The 18,129-nt window shown below is 33.0% G+C and overlaps 1 protein-coding gene across 3 annotated transcripts in view; it reads right to left on the reverse strand.

Annotated features, from left to right (window-relative positions):
• LOC141453824 (acetylcholinesterase-like) overlaps window positions 1–18,129 on the reverse strand; it is a 114,574-nt gene that overhangs the window by 26,880 nt on the left and 69,565 nt on the right. For 2 of the 3 annotated variants that reach the window (XM_074127472.1, XM_074127474.1), the window contains one exon: window positions 8,608–8,686. The gene's annotated coding sequence lies outside the window, so the exon portion shown is untranslated. Of the gene's footprint in view, window positions 1–8,607; window positions 8,687–15,986; window positions 16,195–18,129 lie in introns of all 3 variants that reach the window. The other variant, XM_074127473.1, reaches the window with a different exon arrangement.

Consider the following 18,129-nt stretch of genomic DNA (forward strand, 5'->3'; position numbering starts at 1 on the left):
ATGCCCACACACGAATTTTTCTTCCAAAATTATTTACTTATAAATGTATTATATACAAGAAATTTAGAAAAATTTCTAAAAAAATTTAAAAAATTTTTTATTTACTAAAAAGTTTAATAGATCTCTTCCGTAGATTAATGTAAATGTTGTTAAGATCAAAGTGCCGACAAATAATATACCATTCAATAGTAAGCAGCAAAATAACTACTCATGTAAGGAAGTATACAATAGGGCTAATATGGTTGACTGTGCGAACGAATTGTTTTAGAAGTTCTCTTTGAATGTTTTGTATTGATGAGTCAGTTATCATGATACTAAGCATTACTTTGAAGATATTTTAGTGATTTTGTGCTTTTACTCAGCTTGTTAAACAGATTTTACCTTTTTTAGAAGACAATAACAATAAAAGGAGACTGATCACAAGCGCAAGTTTAGCCTTCGCGATGGTTCAATTTTTCTTCGCAAATGTTAATCTAGAGACATTGAGAAATAAAAAAATACAGCTTGACGCTACAGTTTTTTCCAGTTGGATGGCCTAGAAGTAGAGTTTTAACAAAATAAGCAAGGGGCAAATTTTGGTAGTGAAAAATAAGGCACAGGAAAATTAAGAGATCTTCTAAATTGTATTGGAGACTGATGCTTTATGGCGTCATAAAGCAAAAGCGGGCTGGCTTCACTGTTCGACAGCCATGACCACCAGTAAAGTAGATCGCTCTTTCAACAGTCTGCAAAGGATCACATACTACAAAACTCTACTATGATCGATTAAACGGTATGGCAAAATGTGTGAAAAAAGAGAATTTGTGGTTGATAACTATGGTTACCTTATTTAAACATGATTGAAATTATTCCATGAACCTTAAGAACTTTATTTCAATCATAGTTAATAATTATTTCTTCATGAAAACAAGTGTTACTTTTTTATTCTGCCAAATTTCTTCCCCGAAAGATCTGCAAATGTTTCCGCTTTAACTTGGAACCTGGGCGACGCCCATGTTTGTAAGTGAGATTGGAAAAAACGTAGACTCGGAAAAAAGGATTGATGCATCGTTCTACATCAGATTAGTAGAGTATTGAAATAATAATTTAGATTTTTAAACTCTTGTATCTTTACATTTTGGTTCATTAATGACTCAGATTTCGGTATAAATTTATAAAATACGATAAATCTGCTTCGTTATATTATTAGATTAACCCAGTTCAATAAATTATAATTATGGGTTACCAATCTGGGACAAATTCCCAACCCACGAAGATAAGTATTTAAAAAAAAAAATCGATTAATGGTTTATCAGCTGGAAAGTTACAATTTACTGTGTACCATGTTTATATAATTGTTCATTAGCACTAATTCAACGCAGCAGTTTTTTGTTTTGTCTTTTTTTTCTTTATCTTTGCAAAGATACAGTCAGCGGTAGCGATCTTTTGGCGTGAGTCGGAGAGCCGTGTTTGAATGTTCCAGCAGAGGTATACATCGCTACTTCACTGTACATAACTGTGCCAGGTCACGATATCAACCTCTAACCACTTTAGACAAACGTATTCATTAAACTTAATTAATTAAATCTTTTCTTTCTTATCGTTATTTGAAGGGAAGTACGGCAGGAAGGTAATGGGGCAGGATTTTTTCGTGTGTTTGATTTAATCTGTACATTCATTATAACATTATCTCCAAACGGCTATTTATTTAAGTATGGTCATTGCACTCTTTTTATCTCTTTTTGCCTTAATAATAACTAAAGATTTGTTTGTTTAAAACTCAAGAAAAGAATATTTCACAATTTCTCTGGACTTTGTAAATTAATGTACGCCTAAACTGATATTCTAAGACAAGAACTAATTAAATCCAGTGGCCCCTTCTTCTCAGGCAGCGATGCAGGCCTAATTCGACCAAGTTGTCAAGATAGTCGGTTGAGCTATCAAGAGCCATGAATTCAAGAGTAGTACGAGAACTGTTTGGCAAACCTAACGAGAACTGGTAGCTAAATTGAAGTATTTCTCACCTGGCAGAAATGCACAAAAGATGAACTCCCCTTATAAATAATAGAGACGATGAATAAGTTGATACAAATATATAATACTCGTATCTTTAGAACCTGGTAATAAAACGAATTAGATGATAAACAAAAGATAAAACTGATGAAAGAAAAAAAAAAAAAACCTACCTATGTCAAACGACTACTATTTAAGTTAGCATAAAATTTTCATTTGATCAATGGAAAAACTACACAAATCACCTTACGATTATCCTGGAAAAAAGTGGCAAAAATAAAGTAATTCTTTTTACATTTGTTCATTCACTTCAGTTTTATTTACATTTTAAGTAGAGATGGTTTTGAATTTATTTTAGCAAACTTTAATGTCTATTTGTCCAGACAGGTTTTAAATTCTCAACTACCAATCCAGGAGTGGTGGACTAAGGCGGTTAGCTAAATTTTTCATATTATCACAGATAAAATCCAAGATCAAGACTGAATCGAAACCAGCAATCAGCAACCAGGGAACACAAATATTAGGGATGACTCTATGCTTGCGTGCCCATTTTTGTGGGTTTGAGGCGGTAGATTGCCTAAACCCCAAACGTAAATCTCATTCGCGGTAAAACAAAATTCTTCATAAGTGCAATCATCAAAACCAAGGCACACTATAAGAAAGCATGTGAATGGACTCTTCATCCAAACAAAAACCTAAATAATTCGGCTCTAAGTAAACCCCTTGAAACAATAACCCAAAGTGAATTCTCAAACGAAACCAGGCGTTCCTATGAAGTAAGATCACTGACTGCTAAAGCACATTAAAACCCTTGTAAGCTCAGAGTTCAGCTGTTCGGGGGGGGGACTTATGCAAACAAGCTAGATCAGAAGACTTTCCTATAAACGACCTTCCAGCCTTATAAACCAATTAACAGACTGGCTAGGCTAGTATTGAAGCTCTAGTCAGTGGTGCTGCGTATATTAGTCACTGCCTGCCAACTACCACGAAAACTGACTATCTATTCAGCTACTACTGAAAAAGTTTCCTTGGAAAATTAATTTTAGAGAGTTTCCAGGCCATGAGCTTCAATGTAAAATGCCTTCTGAGAATATTAAGAGTCAACTCTTAATGATAATTTTATAGTAAATTTTTGATTAATAATAATTAATGGATTTTATTTTTTTAAAGATGGTAATAATTGTACTCCGTAAAATAAAATTGATTTAAAATAATGCAAATTTTCTGAAAGCAATTGTCAAAGCTTTAGGTTTTTCTCCAAAGTACCAGCTGATTTCTTGAAATTTGTCAATATTAAGCGCATATAACTAACTTATAAATATACATAACTAACGTTTAATTTTCTTAATTTCCACCGTGAAAATATTAGGTAAAAGCACCAAGTATGAAGTAAATAAATAACGAAAACAATTTCATTGTGACAGTTTCCCGAGTAGATTTTATTTTTTTAAACGGGAAATATATATACCTAAATGAAATGAGATAAACATTAAATGAACTTTTTCATTAAATTAAAACTGTCCGGTAGGACAGTTGTATAAGGATTGATCGTCAAAAAGTGCACGAAAAAGCGTAACGTTAAAAAACACCCAACTTTGACAATTTTTTTCTCTTTTTCTATAAAAGATAAAATTCCCAAATTTTCTTTAAAATATAGGGCAAACCCTCCTTTATAACTGTAATTTTTTTGCAACCCCCCAGACCTAATAGATTTTGAGAAAAAAGTTGCCGAAAATGAGCAAAAACGGCATTTTCAGAAATTGTTGTTGTTCTTCTTCTTCTTCTTCTTCTTGTTGTTGTTGTTGTTGTTGTTGTTGTTACCTTTTTTGTAAACTACGTAGCGCCTAAACGCGAGAACCGATTTTCATGAATGAGGTGACATTCGATTCGGAATTTTATGTAGATGTGCCTTTTGGGGGTCTCGACGCTGTACACCGAATTAGAGAGGAGTTAGCCCCCTTTATGTAAGGCCCCCTTCAAAATTATTATTACTAATTACTCTGTAAATCTTAGCCCGATTTTGATAAAATTTGGTAGGATGATAGAGTTAGGGCTCCCCTACGTAACATTAAAGCGGCGATCTGCTCTTACACTAGTTAAGGGGAAGTATAGCAATCGTTTCAAATTATCGACAAGTGAACTGATTTTCATGAATGAAGTGTCATTCGAATCGAAATTTTGTACAGATTTGCACTTTAAAAGTCTCGTCGCTACGCCTCATATGGAGGGGAGAGTGTCCCCACCCAAGTAAGGCCGTTTCTAAAACTATTATTACCAATATTTCTATAACGCTTTGTCCGATTTTGATAAAATTTAGCACGAAGAAGTGATTAAAGCTCCTCTACATGGTTGTGAAGTGCCATCATGCTCTTACACCTACTAAGAGGAAGTACTGAAATCGTTAAAATTATCAATGGGTGAACCTATTTACATTAATGAATTGTCGTTCGATTCAAAATCTTTGCCTCTTTGCCTTTTAGGGAGAAGTACTGTAATCGCCCGTTTATTTTTCTTACTCCTCTTAAAAGGAAGGTCTGAAATCGCAGTTTAAATTTGCTTTTTACGTACAAATACCTTCCTATTTTATATAAAAAGGCTTTCTCAAAAAAATTGTTATTGAGGATGGTTTGGGGACCGCAACTATAATCATTCTTTAAAAAGATCTCTCCAGTGGTAGTTACGGTTCCTACTTAACACCTTATCAGGTTATAATGTTAGAATTGCTTATTCCAAATTTAAAAAAAACAGTAAAGCAGATATGTAACTTAGCAAAATAGACAAAAATGAAAATCTATCCAAAAGGTACAAAAATCTCCTTAACAAAAACTTACAGTTTAAAAAGTTAAGTATAAGGGTTGATTAAACGCCAAAAGGTACACAAATCAGCAAGTACCCAACATTTCATTCAAGCTTAGTTGATATAATTTAAGTAATTTTGCTGCATTAACTTTTCCTTCACATTTTTTAGAATTTATTAGATGTCACAGAACCTTATGCTGGCCATTTTCATCTACAAAAAATTTGTTCAAGTAGCACTGTAGATTGACTGTAATATCTATTAATCTATAATAATCAAACTATTAATTACAGGTTAAAAAGAAAACGTTATAAAAAATAAAAAAAATTACGAGGCTACAAAATTTAAAAACTTTTTTAAAAAAATGCTGCACCAACATACATCAATGATTTCGATTATTTTATTTTTAATAAAAATCGTCTGTTTAAGTTCATTCTTCCATTAAAGTAATTGTTACTTTATGTAGTAGTCAAACGTTTATAATAATAGGTAATAATTATCTGGCTTTATAGAAAATAATATAGTTTTCTTCAATCACACTCTCAATGTAGCTGTTCTTCTCACAATGTTATATATATGTTATGTAATATAAAATAAATAAGTATTGCATACTTTTAGGACAGATAATTATTCCAGTATTTTACTGTAAGTAAAATTAAATTACAATTGAGAAATGAATAATTGTTGAATAATCTACTTGTTATTAACTGTGTGTTATTTGTGCTCACGAATATTTCGGTTAGACGAATTCAAGTCTGAAATATTGTTTTAAATCCTCCGTGATTCAAATTTAAACAGTAGCCGACTCTAACTTTGTCTTTTTCTACTTTAACATGCATGTATAAGATGTGACAACTTCAGAATAAAGGGCATATTAAAGATAAATCAGAAGAATAATAATTATTTGGAATAGAGTTAAAATAAAGTACCTATTTAAAAACGAAGATATAATATACATTTTATCATAAGTATAACCAAATAATATTATGAACGAACTGGCCAGCATAAGGGTCTGTGACATCTAATAAATTCTAAAAAATGTGAAGGAAAAGTTAATGCAGCAAAATTACTTAAATTATATCAACTAAGCTTGAATGAAATGTTGGGTACTAGCTGATTTGTGTACCTTTTGGCGTTTAATCAACCCTTATACTTAACTTTTTAAACTGTAAGTTTTTGTTAAGGAGATATGAATTGAATACTTAATTACAAATTCCTAATTTTTGCTGCTGTCTGTGAAAAGTCTTGAAACATTGAAATTACTTGATCTACCTTGAACTTTTAAGCAACATACTTGAAAGCACTTTTTCGTCTTTTGGTTTTTTCAATTCAGCAATTTTTCTCTCGATAAAGTTATGATGGAAATAAAAGAAATTACCTACCCTGTCATTCTTTAAGCTTTAAGGGGTGATAAATAAATGGGTAAACCGTTTAGAGAAATAGGAGCGGAAAAATACAGTACTTTTTATTCAAGTAAATTTTGCACAGTTATCTGTGATGTATAGCGCTTTTCTACGACCTTTAACATGCAATTCTCATGTATATATTGTACGTATAGTAAGCCATTTAAATTGAAAAATAACTCCGATCTACTGAGATGTTACGTTTTTATGCGAATAAATATTTTGTGAATTTATGAATAAAATATATCGCATTTTAAGAAATATTTTTTGGCGATTCACCATCATCCACACCGTAATTAAACATAAAAAAACAAATTACTTCAGAGAAGGTAATAACACTCTATACGTGTATCACAAGTTCCGTTGACTACTGTCTGCCGTTTAAAGAAAGGATATCCCATTATTCTTTATCTTAACCTGTCATAATGAAATCAACTTGGGAAAAGCAACAAATAATTTGGTAAAAATTAATTTAAATTGATTGTATATATTTATCTTGCGTGGAACACTAATCTTTTTTATAAAGTTGATACTTAAAACGCACTATGATGCGGGCTTACTCTTGGCAAATAATATATTACTTTGGAGCAAAGTCTTGGTGAATTCGAAGATAAAGGAAGCTTCAGATTGCCGAACGGTTAGAAGCGTTGAAAATTAAACTGAAAATTAAGGGATTCTATTTACAGTTATCAAAATAATACACATATACATACGAGCATTAAAGTTATAAATGAATGTAGCATAAGAAATTAAGGAAAATAGAGATTTCACTAGTTTAAATAAAATGTAATAAAAAGCGCGTACATTGAGAACTTTTTCAACGTTTATTATTATTTTTTTTATTTTTTTATGATTTAAGGCGCGTCAACATCTTAGGTTATTGGCGCCCGGAGCTTTTTTCAGTGCACTGCCGGCCTCCGGAAAGTGTTCTCTCGTTACAGTCAACACTGTCCATCACCGGACAGTGAGCTGTAAGAAGCTCCTAGGAAGAGAAAATCTAAGGGTCAGCTGCTGGATTCGAACCCGGGACCTCCGCGTGGGAGTCCAGTATGCTAACCTCATAGCTAATCCCTTCCCTTTTTATTATTATTATTATTATTGCACTAGCTTTTGTACACTGATAGCACAAACTATACTTAAACATGCATGCACTTGCGCAAATTCACACTCCGAGCGGAGAAGATATCCTAAGCGGTAACTTATAGTTATAATTAATACAAAAATTTTCCACAGAATGCATTAGAACAAGTTAATCAGCATGACCATTTCTACATATTATCTCATTTGGTTTCCAAGTCTGGAGGTCTCACGTATCAAAACAGCGATTGCAACGCAATCTGACAGAATAGATGAGATTGCTGTGGATCCATTGGATATTTACTGAGACCATCGTGATTATGAAGGGGCAAAAGGCCTCATTATAAGCCAACATGGGCTCTCGGTCTATTCCTGTCACGATCAAGACAGGGCCAGCTACCGGCGGTTTTGTAGGAGGTCCTTAACAAGTAAGAGGCCAGTGGGATGGAATTGCAAGTTGCATGGCGCTAACTACCTCTGCATCCAAAAGTTCCAAGGGCCGTAAATGGAGAAGTGTACTCCGTTACAGCCGCCAAATCTTCGATACTACACTGAGTGCTTGATCTCAAGATCTAATAAGAGAACTTGAATCACCTAAGAGGCCTTTCCAATCGATTTGAGGTAGCAAACCACTTGGTTATATAAAAAAAACTGAACCTACCTGACTAAACTAGTCCCTGCTAACATACTTTTTCGTTATCACTGCCTGTCATTATGGTCATGCAAAGAGGCACTTCGGCAAGGAATAGCTACTTCCCACCACCATTTCTTTGTAATTTAAACTATTCGCCTACTATACTCAAGAAAAGCTCAACGATCAACGCCACATTAGGTGCCTGATAGAGGAGCGAAGCACATCTTTACTACTAACATTTTATAACAAAGAAAAAGTAGCTAACACTGGGGATCACGTTTAAGTGCACCCTTATAACCAGTAAACAAATTCGCCACCACCTCTTTGTGTATAACCAAATGGATGCTGTAACTTACTACAAATCACAAATACAAACACCTAACTAACATCAAATCCATAACTTAAATAAATAAATAACTCTACTTCCAACAAAAAGCAAGAAATATTCAATAAACAAATCCACCGGTAACCAACTTGCTCCTAGAGAACAATCTAGAGTTTTTATAAACTAAAAACTTTTTTGAAAATTCTCAATTTTTTTTATTTAGCGCAAATTAAGTCACCAGTCCGAAAAATTCAATGTAAAGAATATAAAAACTATATGGTTGAATCACTTAAAATTTTATTTTAAAAAAAATTAAATATACCCACCAAAATTTAAGGTGATTAAAAAATAATAAATCTAAAAGTAAAGTTTTACTCACCAATAGTCAACAAACCGTCTCCATTGGCAGTGTCAGAGAGTTGAGCAGGAGGACATCATTGGCACTCGCCGCCCATCGCCTGCACAAACAAACAAGTGTAATGTGAGTGTCCCTAGATTGCACACTTCCCCTTATACACATCTTTTAAAACCACGCACGTACACTTCGCAGAGTCGTGTATGGAGGAGAGACAATAACAAGTTGTTGATAAGATTTGGAATTAGTTATCTAAAACTTTTTTAAAATAAATTGTTGTTATATAACTTTGTCACTTTATAAGAAGACCTTAAAAAATGAAGATAAAAGTACAATCATCGCAAACTAAAAAGATAAATTCTTTCTAAAAAATCTGGTGAAAAACAAGGTCTCGCGACTTTTTCTTATTACAATTTTAAAGAATCTAACATAAAGAATGTTCTTCAAATTGGAATTTTCAATTATAAAATTCATGCTTACTAACATTATACAAGTTGTATAAACCCTGAAACGATACTTTAGAGCAAGCCTGGGCATGTAGCCTGCAGACAAAATTGAATTAAAAACCTACTAATTGCCGAGTTAATTGAATTAATGAAATTATTCTCTTTAAAAAAATTAATATGTAAAATGTTTATAAATTAAAACGTCCGCTTGTTTTTATTGTTCATTTAGAGCGGTATTAAAAGAAAGTAATTCAGTAATTAAATTTAATAAAGAAATTGTAATAATGTATTGATAAAATTCAGTTCTATTTTTCATTATTATTTGCTGAAGATTGTGTCTTCAGGTGTCTCTTTTTTGGCGTTACAACCCATACAATGTACATTACACTTTTGTAACTTCAATTGGTTCTTCTGTAGATAGCCATGGGTGATACCTGAGGAAGTATTGATACTTACTACGTTGAAACAAGAAGATAATATAACAAAAACGATAGATGAAAATAACTCCTACTGACGGGTAATTTCTTACAATCAACGTCTATTTGGTGCGGTGCTAGGCAAAAGGGCCACTAAGGGTGCAAATCTAATTTAATCTTGTTTTATTTATTATTAATATATAATAGTAGAAATTTAGAATTTCTGAAAAGTTTCTTCGCTAAGCTTAGGGCTCCAAAAAAGGAGTTTGCCTAAGGCAAAAATAGTTTCAGTCCGGCGCTGAGAACTTGAAAAGAATATCAAGTATCAAGCGTTGCATTTGAAGTTTCCACAATTATTCATTGTACAAAATTATTTACTCATTACAAAACAAATAAACTCTTTTAACTCATTTAGGAAGTACCGTATTCTTTTTTTACTTAAAATAGATATAAAACTAGGCCTCGCATCTGTGGAATCCAAAACTTTTCTTCAGAATAAAGCGACAGGTATGAGAAAAAAAAAAAATTATTTGTCCAGAAAACCATTCCAGAAACATATTGTAAACATTATTCAGAGGAACTAAGAAATCATTTTCATGTTAAGTGAAGAGTGGAGTTCTCTTTAGAATTCACCAATGGTGCAGCCCACTAAAATTTCAAAACCTTTGCAAATGGTATTTTCATTAAAAAAAAGCCTAGAGGGAGGCCTACCCCTCCTATCACCCACCACTTGCGAAACAAATTTGCCTAAAATAAAAAATAAAACTAACAAAAATTACACTCCTAACATGTACAGAGAAAATAAAAGAAGATTTTTCGAAGAAATTCTCACAATTTTAATATCACGTTTAAACTCACTTTGAACAGAATTTAGGGTAAATTAGCAGCGTTAGGCCTCACAAATATTTAAAAATCAGAAGGGAGGAGGAGCAGTATTGACATGTCAATACGTCACACAAGTGACACTTCTTACCCAACTTAGAGGGCATACATGAAGGAAAAGCAACTGAGGACGATCCTGTAATATGGGCCACATTGTATACACTCTCAATATAACATATTTATGTGGTGTACGCTTTTAAAGTTTAGGTTTTGAGAAAAATTAATAAAATAGAACTGAATGATTGGGTTTCAAAAAGTCGGTGTTCCGTTAAAGAAGTTTCTTATTCAGATTGAGACAATTACGTATATCTCAAAATCTCCAAAAACTCAATGCCGATAATTAGTAAAAACAAAATAATTTCCGAGCCAAGTTCTCAACATTAATTTGAACCAAAAGTTTTGCAATAATTTTGTAATCATTTGGGGTATTTGTTTTGTAGAAAACATATCTGTTTGCTATTAAGTTTGTTTGGTCACTAGGTACATATGTAGGCTAAAAATGGAAAAAAATAATAGGTCCAGCTCCGCAGGGAAATCTATTTGACCAAAGAGATGTCTGTCACTCGGAGATCTTCTTTCCATCTCCTTTACTTATTTATGACTTGCGAAACTTTTCAATTATTGAAAAGCTTCATTCTCACGGGATGTTTTTACAACTGCATCTCTCTTTTTGTTTTGTGAATAATTTCTCTTAAAAGTTTTTTTTTTCTTCTTTAAAAAATTTGTACAACATAGATTTCTTTTCTAATTTTTTCTTTTATAAATTTTAAAGAAGATTAATACACTTATTTTAACTTCAGAAATTACAAGAATAATTCTACTATTTCTCAGCACTAATAATAATAACAAATGATGTTCGTGTATGGTTAGCGCATTGGATTCTCTCGCGAAGATTCTGGATTTCGAATCCTGCCTTTACATTTTCTCTTCCAAGAAAACACTATCAGAAGGCAGACACTGCACTGACGAAGGACTGACTCCTAGCGCCAATGACTTCAACTGATGAATCGCCTTAAATTAAAAAAAAAAGAAGTGTTTTTTGCAAAAAAGGAAAAAAAAAATGAGTTAATACAATTTTTTGGAACTCCATGCTAGAATATTTCATTCATCTTGCCTCCAAAACGATTCCAGATCGTCCTCCACGACGATTGAAACGTTGTTGGCCTCGTGACCAGCTCCAGTAGTGTAAGAAACTCCAGCGAAAGTGTTGCCGGAGGGCAGGCAGCTTCTCTCCTCAAGCTGATCCAGTCATGAAGTCTTCTTCTATCGTATGATATTGATTACATTTTATTCTTTATGTAGATTGTGAATTACAAGTAAATTGCAAAAAAAAGAATATTTTTTATTCATTCCATAATTAATTGAATTAAATTCCTTGATTTTTGTTCCATCTATAATTTACTTTTTTCCGCCTTCCTTTTCCTTTAATTAAGAATAAGAAAAAAATACTAATTAGAGATCGCTAATACTACTTATAATTAATTTTCAATAATTAGCACGTTTTATGTTTCAATAAAATGCAGAAAAAGAAAATTATGGTGAGAAACATTTTCATTGATAGTATTATGCGTATACCTGGAAAAAAACTGATGAAAAAAAAAACATAAAGAGTATTCATTGATGGTTCACATTACTACTTCCTTGAAGGATCTCTGTGGAGAAGTGAAGGCTTTGATCTTACGCATGACTTAACTAAATGGCTTCACAAAGCTTTCACTACAGCACTGATATTGCAGCGCTTATAAATAGAAAAGGTGTTTTGATTTCAACTTCTTTTTTATTTTGTTTTCACTTTTCATTCATTATATAGCAATAATCAAATAAATGTACTGATTCTCTTCTCTATTAATGGCACAACAAGCAAAGGAATGCAAATTGCATACAATGTGAAATTTCAAATCAACAAAACTTTGTGTGATAAGGTGTCTTTGGATAAGAATGGAGAGATGGGGAGAAAAGGAGTTTCTTTTCTGAGAAATTTATAAATGAAAAATCACGTTTTAAACGTTTCCAAATACTGTTCCTTGATAGTGAACGAAGAATTTAAGTGACAATACAACTTCGAAAAAATCAAGAAAAAATAAAATAATAAATTTAATAAAGTCAATTACCCTGGGTTTTTCCAAATTTTAGCAATAACCTATCAAAAATAAATATTTTGTTTTCTCATTCATAAAGTCTATAAGCTAATCCAGAAAAGTAAATATATTTTGTGTATATGAACATATGGAAAGTAAATATCACAAATTTGGCACAAGCGCTTTACAGCAAGCAATACATTACTGTCATCATCGCCTCCACAATTCACAGCACTTCTGAAATGGTAATTTTTACTTTTTTACTGGAAAAATATTTCAAATAAAAGTAGGAGATAAACAATAATGTAATCTCTATGCAAGTCGCCAATATAAGAGGGAGTGTCGTGAGTACTCATACCGGAGTTTTGGGGGTACTTGGCTCCGAAAGCCATTACTGTCCTTGATTTTATTTAAGGCCTCCGAAAAAGAGGTAAAGATTGTCAGGTATGAGCCTACTCCGTGCTCGACATGTGATCGATGTTCGAAGCACAAACAAGAGTTAAAAAAGTTCTAGGCTATTTAAGAAATTGCATTCAGGGAATACTTCATGCTATATCTTCAGAAATTTTCTATTAAAGAGATTTTGGCAATTCGTAAATGGTATAATGCTCTTAAAGCAATTATGAAAAACAGGTCTTTAGGTAAAATGTATAAAATTTGTATTCATATCATAACATATTCTTGAAAATGCTGGTAGAAAGAAAGCAGAAAAAGAAAGATGACAGTTACAAGAAGGAACTCTGAGAGAGACTATTCTGTATTAGGTAACAGACAGTCTGAAGGCTGGATACACTTAGTTTCATGGTTATGATGCAGGTGTCTTGGAAATATAATTTGCATTACAATAGAATCTAACCTTATCTCGGGCCGTCCTACACGAAAATACTCTACTTTAGAAACTTCTTGTCCTACCTACAATATGTGTGCCCATTTCTTTCAGTATCTAACTTCCCCTCGTTATTTCACTCTCTTGCGGCTGTATTCTTATCCATTGCTCTGAAGTATCTCAACTAATTACAGCAACTCATAACTGCAAAAACCAACCCAATGATCTTATCCCAATCAACATAACCATGCAAATGAACATGCGATTCTCACATGAGGACCCCGCGACAAGTTTCTACTAGAACTTCTAGAGCTCTCCATACTCCTATTTTTATTTTTATTTTTTTAACTAGCCCTGCAGGGTGGAAACAAATGTCTGAACAGTATTCACTCGTTAGAAACTATATCCAACACTAAGGTGGTGGGTTTGATGAATTAGTTTAGAAAGTGGACTTCATCTTTTACTGGAGTTTCCAATTCGATAATTCGGTCAATAGGCGCTAAACAAATTTTGCGATTACTTCTGCCCGCCACTGGGAAGAGAGCAATTATCGGCATCATGGAAAATAAAACCTAAAGGCAGTCTTCTAGGCTCCAAACAAGTACCTCTACATACAACACAGAGACGTATTCCGAATTTAAATCAAAATCATTCAAGGAAAATCTGAGAAATTCGCGACTAAGCATAGATAAGATGTTCAGAATAGAGTCAAATAAGTCTTACATTTTTAAAATTTCATTGTATCCATTATAAAGGGTTTTTATGAAATTTATGGAAGCAGAAATTAAAAGAATTTCAAGTTAAAAAGTTTAAAGAATCTATTCTCAATCTTTTAACGGATTTTAACCCACAATTTACTAAAGGAAGTCAATTAGTAAATATAGTGAATGTAGTAAATCGTAATGGAATATCAACATAGTGTGAGCTTTATAGGACTCTTCATTGCTTAGATATTCTTTTCACATCCACACTTACACAACGCTATCTGCTTAACACATGATTTGGACATTCAAGGGAGTCCAAAACATGTCCGCTAAAAGCTCAATTTCGAAAATCTGGTTTGATTATAATACTTTTTCCAACGAGAATAAAGAGAAAGAGAAAACTCCAACATCAAATCCTGAAACACCAGACTTAGTCAAGAGCGTTAGGTGATTTGCTGCTAAGCTGTGAGCGGTAGTTATTAGAAAAAAATCTTTGAATCTGTTTTTGCGAGAATGGAGTGTAAAATGGTCCTTACACAGGGCAGTGTATGAGACCTCGGAAAGTATAACCTTGGAATATCTTAAATAATTTAGATGATGTGAATATGTGCGTATCACTAGAATATAAGGCAATGTTAGGAATCTAGTTTACAATTCATCACAGCGCTGTAATAACTAAGAGGTAATAACGAATTGTAAACAAGCAATTACTGATGTGTGTAATGTCCGTGGTTCACATAGGCGCTATGTGTATTTAGAACCTTCCAACGTGTGCCCACTATACTCCTACTGTATGTGCCCTACTGGTCTGGCGTGCTGCACCCACATTAATTTTAGGGCTCTATATAAAATTAGCCATTCACCGCCGACATCCATTTAGATTATAGTATAGCGACAGATATGCGGCCCCCAGGCACCCTGTTCAAGAGAGTAATGGAAGTGGAGCAAATAGCCGTACAATAGAAGCTAGTTAGAGATGACTATTCAGGGGCTCGCCAGCTTGACTATACATACATAGAAGCTGAGCAAGAGCGAGGCTACTAGTGTGGCCAGTGTCGAACTGCACCGAAGTTTGGTTCCAGTGGCCCCATTCTTGTGCTGCGACACAAAACATTTATAGTCCCGGCCGGCATTCCACTTCCTTTTGTGACCCAGGATTTAGAGATGACTACCAATTCACCGCCGTCTATTGCCTATTTACTATTCTATTCAAGTTTAACCTATTTTACTTCCCTTGTTCCTTTTATCCAGGACTCCAATTTCCTAAGAATTCAAATCAATTAAATTCTTTAATCAATTTATAAATTAATCTAATTAGTTTTGAATAAAGAGGTATTAAACTTACACTAGATATTCTAAAGCGGGCAATGCGCAAATAAGTTAAAATGAACTAGAGCTCAATTTTTATTTTTAAAATTGGAGCATTGCACATTCTCTTATATTAGGGAAGTGACTTTTTCAGCAACTCTGTTGAGGGTTTTTTTATAAAAAAAATATATATATATATTAAGTTAGGTATTACTTAACCCAAACGCGAGTAAGCATGTAAAAGTAGCCATTATTTTCTCTCAAAATGAATTTATTTGTGTATTATTTAAGAAACTGCAGTTCTCTACCAAGCAAATAAACATTTTGTCTTTAAGTTGTTTGGCGTTCCGTACTTCGCGTGCAAACCAGAAGTGTGTACTGGGGCTAAGAGACTCCTAGAAGAGAAAATCTAAAGGAGGGAAGGGTCTGGAAAGTGGAATCTCCGCGTGGAAGTCCAATGCACTAATCCTGTTCAAATCTATTACCTGTCAGTTATTACAATTGAATATGATAGATTTATTTCTAACATTTCGTTTCACCCAAGTAAACGAGCGGAGAGAGGTTGTGTAGATTAACGTTCAAATGTAGAACATGAATTTGTAATGCCCTATAATAGATTATAAATGGCAGTCATATCTGCATATACTTGATTAAAATGCCAGTTCTCCAGTAAATTACAATGGACGTCCCTTAAAAATAAAATTAAATAAATAAATGATTGAATCAATCAATCGTATAATTACCAATTGAACTTTCAAGAAACTCGGTATAGCCATTAAAAATAGTCGATGTTCACTCATCCAGGATTGAGATTTTCTTCAAATTTACAATGTTTTTAGTATTACTCGATATTCTATAGGCGGTGAAATTGTGTTTCTTGTATTGAAAGACACTTGGAATGAGTACTTAAAAATTTGCGGTAGCCTGCGACCGTTGAAAAACCATTTCTCCCTGAAAAAAAAGTGATAAGTATTTAGATGAGTAAATAGTGTACGAAGTTTAAAGAAATTCGTTGGAGTCATTTTAGCCAAAATTTAGAAAAACTAAAAAAACTTACTTAAGTAAAATTATAATTCGGTTGTAGTAACAAAAACGACTATTACAAAACGACTAAACGGAATACCTTTCTGCGCCCTTTTGATTTTGAAATATTCCGTTTATATTTGTACGATTTTGAGGAATGAGAGAAGGTAAAAACTATTCGAGTTATTTTCAAGAGAGTTATGGAAGTGGAGCAAATAGCTGTACAATAGAAGCTTGTTAGGGATGACTATTCTTGGCTCTTTGAGATAAATGTTAAAGAAAACTTAAATATAAACAACAAAAGAGCCGAAGAAATCAGGAATTATTTTTGTTAGAAAACTTGGGCATTTGGTAAGAGAGTGTGTGTGTAGGATAGTTATCAGCGGAATATCAGATACGGCTGTTAAAACAATATATGGCGTGTGCAAAGTTGTGCCAGACAGATAGACAGAGTGGAAAGAAGATATGATATGTGCGCCAACTTAGAGAGGATGCTGGGCACGTCTCTGACACTTTCAGTGCGCCTTACTAAACAGTACCATCCGGAGTAGAACCGGAGTACTACAAACCCATACTGAATTTACATGAATTTTCCCCTGCTCGAGTCCTCTACTGATCATCACGTCCTACTTCGCTCTTGCAGTTCTGCCCGAGTTTTGCAGTTGTAATTTATTTTATTTATCGTTACATTTTTCGAATCATATTATAAATAAATCTTATATATTTAACAATGGTAGTCACGTGCTATGAAACAGCATGACAAACAGATCTTTAATGTATTAAAAAGTTAACAACGCTTTCATCAGATCTGCAAGGAAGCTGCAAAGATATTTGATCAATTCACCGATATAAGCTTGCATAATCAATAAAAATAAATAAATTTAAAAAAAAAATGAAGATCTATACAGTAGAGATTTCTCTCCTGATAAGATTTTTTGAAAATATAAACGGAAAGGGTATGAGCAGGATATATCAAGTTATTTGAAACCTAACAGTCAGAAATTGAGATTAAAGTGCCTCTAAATTGTTTCATTTCATTTAAAATTTTATACAAAAATCGTGAAACAAAATGAATTACGTGAAATTCCATGGATCTTAAGCCAATCCTACTGAGCAATCAAATGGTAACGATGTTAATCTTCAGACCAGGCTGAAATTAATCTACAAAGATCAAATAGACTCTAAGCTAATCTTTAGAAACCCTTGTGATGTAATCAAAATTTTAAATCACAGAAAAAATCTTATGCAAACCTTCACAAGAATTTCCCTAAACGCATTCACGTAATTATATTTTCATGAATATTAAATTTGATTAGAAAGATTGTTGGCTTCAATAATAGAGAAATGTTCAATATAGTAACATTTTATATTGAAGGGAGCAAGGCTCCCTCCCAGAACCCTACTGAAATCATTGTTCTTTTTTTAAAAACGTTTTACACCAAAGTAACAAGCATAATTTTCGTTTGGTTCAAATTTAAACGATAGTCTGGCAACAGTCTATTCTAGACGATTACTGAAAACACGAAATAGCCGCCTCAAAACTAGGAAGTCGCACATTTTTAATCTCAAAATTTTGGTTCTCCAAAATATGTGCTTTATACGAGTATGTAGGTATTTTAAGTAGAAAATAAAAAACTGCGCCTTATTGCCGAGCCTCACTTCTTGCCTTTCTTAAAATCTAAATTTTAATTCGACTAAAGTGTTTTGTAAAAATGTTTGAAATAAAATCAATAGATCTATATGTAGTATGTAGTAGCAATGGGTACTATGTGGCGCCAGTTCAAGCAAACCGAATTTTATTCAACTTTGGTGTTTATTCCAAATTTAATTTTTGTTAATGTGATACAGATAATAGAACCAAAT

The sequence above is a fragment of the Rhodnius prolixus genome, unplaced genomic scaffold (genome assembly GCF_049639745.1).
Source record: "Rhodnius prolixus isolate KJV_2025 unplaced genomic scaffold, Rpr scaffold_3, whole genome shotgun sequence".
Classification (NCBI taxonomy): Eukaryota; Metazoa; Arthropoda; class Insecta; order Hemiptera; family Reduviidae; genus Rhodnius; species Rhodnius prolixus.